The following is a 4468-nucleotide window of genomic DNA, read 5'->3' as shown; positions in this document are numbered from 1 at the left end:
TCTAGTCATTTTCTGGTAATAAGTCAATGTTTATTGGTGTCTAGAAAATGAGACATTTCATGAACCTTCCAATTGTAAGGTCACAATGAGCAAGTACAGCTCCTCACCTAGCAACCCAGGCAAAATTAGGTGATATACATTTTTATTAGAGAAATGTATTCTGTATAATATATTTGTAGAAGCATAGTTATTCAGAAAATCTGTTACTTTTGTTTACAGGGTGTTATTTATTTTCCAAACCAGAGGTAATAAAAAAGTATTGTTTTTATAAATATGTCGGTCATAAAAAGTACAATTATATTATTATTTCCTGGATTGATGTTATATTTGTTTTTTACATGTTAGAAAAAAGTAAACCCCAGCTCTATTTCATTTTTCTAATAAAAATGATTTTGCCGTTTAGAGTGTGCTACTGGGAGACCGGAAGCCAGAAGAAGAAAAACTGCCAGGTAGACGGGATTTTTTCATGCGGTTGTATGGAGGGAACATACTTCTGGCTCGAAAGCTGTAAAAGTATATCCTTGTCACATTATGGCTGGATGGCTGCTCTTTGTTTTCTGGACTATAGATGAGTTTAAAAATGCGTGGTATCACAAGAGAGCCAGCTGAACTGCGTTTCCAGGACCGAGCTCAGTATGCTAAGCTAAGTTAGCGCCGAAGCTAACGCTACTGCGTTTGAGCTTATTATTAAGCTGAGCTCAGCTAGGCTGTTGACGCCTGTGGATCAGCACTCACTCACCTGCGTTCAGGAGGGCGAGGACGAGAGATTCTTCATGCACACAGCTGCTGTTTAACCTTGGGCAGGAGAAGTTACCTGATAGGTATTTTTTCTCGAACCTACATAAAAAGACCACAGACAACGTATATGAATTTCATAGACAAAGCTTTTGCAAAAGGAGAACTTTCCATCAGCCGTTCACNGANAGTTCTGATCTCCTTCCACGCGAGCCCCTGTTTTATTGTCAAGCAGAACAGCCAGAAAAAAACAACAAGGGCGTAAAACATTTAACCTAAACAAACCAGCAACTCAGTTCCAGGTGTGATATCTGATCTACGATCTGAGCCCAGTTCAGCTCTAGGTCAAACTGTCAACAAAGAGGGAGGATAAACAAGAGTCAAAATACGACCGCTCTCAGGCAGTTAGGAGGTATTCTGGTTGATAAGAATTAAGGTCTGGGAAACACAGAGTTAACTGTCTCACATCAAGATAAACAGACAGTCGTAACCTCCAGGTCAGTTTATACACACATAAGGAAGAGAACACTTTAAACAGAAAATCACAATAATACTGATTAACATTAGACTGAATATGAACTAAAGTAATAATGATAATACCAAAAAATATCTAACATTACCTTCAGACTGGTAAGATTACTGTTTTTCATTGTGTTTAAAGGGAATCTTGTAGTGATGCGTCGGTCGCGAACGTTTTGGCTCTTACAACCGCTCTTGTGCGAAATTCTGATCCTGTCTGAAAATCTGTTTCCCCTGTGTCGGGAGCGCGAACTGCAGCCAGAGAGGCGGATCTCACAATTTTCACGGCCCATTTGTTCGATTCCTTGGTAAAAACAACAAATTTGTAAAATAAATGTGTGTAGAGGTCTTTCTACATAGTTTTATGTTGTTTCCTTAATCGCCTAGAATCGGTATTTTTCCAACGTTTGTCACTTAAGCCTGACACAAAGTCAGTCACCAAACATGGTTCTCCCAACACATTTTATATTTATAATTTTTCATTGCCAATATAAGAGGATGGAAGCTAGCTGATAGCAGGGAAAAGATGAGAGGGTAGGCTTTCTGGAAAATCCTACTCTAATGTAAAATATTACAGATGACTCACATAACAACCATTGAGAATTTCTAAACATTTGGTCTTTATTTGCCAAAGGGGGAAACCAAATATTTCAGCAGTCTGAAATAATCTGCTCCCCCTCCATAACATGACCACATTAATTTACCTGGAAGTCTTTAACTGTGTTTATTCCTCTCATCATCAACAACAAATCCTGTAAATTTGGTAACATTTGCTCTGTTCCAAAGTTAAGGAGGGGGGGAAACCAAATATTTCAGCTGCCTGAAATAACCTGTTCCCCTGTTCAGCAATTACAAAATAAAGTTTATGATAGCAAGGACAATAGAAGAGAAAAAAAATACATGCAAAGCACTGGCAACATGCTGCCTAACACAAGTTTGATGTTAATGCATTCTTTATCTTGACCTTGGAACCTTTAGCAGTGTACAACAGAGTTTAGATGTATAGCCAGAGCCCGACCCAAAATTCCGGCTGGGTTGGGCTCAGGCTTCTGCAGCAAATTTATTAAGCTTTCAATACATACAAAGAGCAAACTAAGTCAGAATGCACAATATAATGTTGTGTTAAACTACTTCTTGTAGTCTAGGTAGATCACCTTGTTGAGGAAAGAGAAATTAGAGTGCAGCAGTTGATTAGATTGTAATAAGTGCAGCATACAGCATATTGCGCATACAGCCCTACCCTTTTCCACTTCCATCAATCACATATCTCTGAAGATTTGCATTTGTCTCACCCTACAGTTACAACAAGCGACAATATTGAGCTGGAAGATGTTAAACAAAAGCTAAAAACAGGACAAGTTACACTGCTTTTTAATTGAAATCATATTTTGGGCTTACTTCTGGCTCAGGCCTATAATTCAAGTCGAGTTGAATCGGACTCAGACACAATGTCAATGCCATTTTTAATTTTTACTTTTTTTTTTTTAGGCCTGATCTAAACTATAGTATGCAATGTGCCTTGTACTAAGGAACATGCCAAAAGAAGGGCAAAGTATCTAAATGGCAACTTATTGGAATGTGAAAACATTGAAAAATGTGATTTCTCAGGGTTCACATTAAGTCTTGTGTGGAACACAAATGTGTAAATCTTTAGTCCTTAATTTATTTTTTATTCTGTATAAAAACTTAATAACTTTATATTATAATGTCTGTACTAACATCCAAAATGACACATGTTCCCACAGTGAACTCTGCCTTCTGACAACGTTTCCCTTGACAAGGTTAACCAGCAGTCGGTAAAACTTCCTTGCCCATAAACACTTCTCAAACATGTTCCACACTTTATATTGGGCTCTGCATTACATATTTTGGAAACATTTGGGTGCCTCTCTTTGATTAAGTTTTGCATTTACGACCTAACAGACACAAACCAGGCCAAACAAATCAAAGCTGTGCATGAATGTTTCAGAGCTTGTCATATTCCCCGTTGGTTCTTAGAGTAAAATGATTTCCCTTTTCCTTTAATGCTAATCTTGCAGGCAGACAAAATACGATATCCAGTTGCTGAACTGTCAGAGAAGGAGGTAGGATCAAGTGACTCCTTACCAGGATGCAAAAAATAGACCAAGGAGAAACACATTTTTTTGTTGTTGTCAGCGCTTTCATGTTGTTCTGTCATCAGGCATCCCACGTGGATTTGGTCTCAGAGATGACGATGTTTAGACATCGCACCTTGCCCTACTGCTGAGTAAACACCAGAGCAAAAGTACACACTGCAAAAACAGCCCTGGTAATCAGTCATCAGGCAGCTAGGATATTGAGTCAATGTAACAGCTTAGATGGAAAGTGCATTAGGACACAAGGAAAATCCATTGTCTCCATTTTTCACTGTTATACATCATGTTCCAGGGGCAGACAGGAGATTTAGAGGGGGAGAAAGACATAGTTTCGCTTTGGGGATTTGAAACCCAGAGGATTGAAGGGGATTTTTTTTTTTTTTTTTCTGTCTGCACTTTCGTGTAAGGCGAGACAAGAAAAATTACTGACAGTAAATAGATGAGTTTGATAAGGTCTCCTAAATATAAGTCTTATCTCTCGCTCAATTTGAAACAGCCATGGGAGAAATAGGCCATGTTGTCACTCAAGCTTTTAATTAAAATCAGAAGAAAAGACTGCATGTGCGTGTGCATGTGATCCCAGGAGAGAGTAGTTTTAAAAACATTTATTCATACTTAATGTTTCTCACCTCTGAGTGACCTTGCTCTTTTGATATTTTTTTCCCCTTCTGTTTCTGTCTGTTTCAGCCTAATTCACCCTTCGTCAAACAGGGTGAATGACACAGTCGGAGACGGACAGAAAAACAGAAAGACAGGAGAGGGGTGATGCGACCCCGTGTCTATTAATCAGCTGCTCAGCCATAGGCTCACATCACAAGAGGAGATAACGGTGAGTGTTGTCACACGAGTGAAAATAATGGCCGGGATGTACCCGTTTTCTGATAGCGGCTTGTCCGAATCCTGAGATGTAGACCGACAAAGACACGTACAAGGCTGGAAAACAGAGAGCCGCTGTCAGGCCTTTGACTGATAACAGCTTGAGTGAGTGGAACACGTCAGAACGGATAACAGTGGCCTAAATGTGATTATGGTTCATCATCAGTTAGAAAGCCCTCCTCGATCTGTGCCATCTTCTTAATTTATCAGACATGACGTAA

At 39.1% G+C, this 4468-nt stretch overlaps 1 long non-coding RNA gene across 2 annotated transcripts in view; it reads left to right on the top strand.

Annotated features, from left to right (window-relative positions):
• Positions 1 to 1351: 1351 nt before the first annotated feature.
• LOC106948810 (uncharacterized) overlaps positions 1352 to 4468 on the top strand; it is a 44634-nt gene continuing 41517 nt past the window's right edge. For both annotated transcript variants that reach the window (XR_001425253.1, XR_001425254.1), the window contains exons 1-2: positions 1352 to 1365; positions 4059 to 4200. This is a non-coding gene — a long non-coding RNA (uncharacterized LOC106948810). The remainder of the gene's footprint in view (positions 1366 to 4058; positions 4201 to 4468) is intronic.

Source organism: Poecilia latipinna, unplaced genomic scaffold, assembly GCF_001443285.1.
Source record: "Poecilia latipinna isolate Pla-1442-1.1 unplaced genomic scaffold, P_latipinna-1.0 Scaffold308, whole genome shotgun sequence".
Taxonomy (NCBI): Eukaryota; Metazoa; Chordata; class Actinopteri; order Cyprinodontiformes; family Poeciliidae; genus Poecilia; species Poecilia latipinna.
Note: the sequence above shows the minus strand (reverse complement) of the source record. Positions and strands in the feature narration are given on the sequence as shown.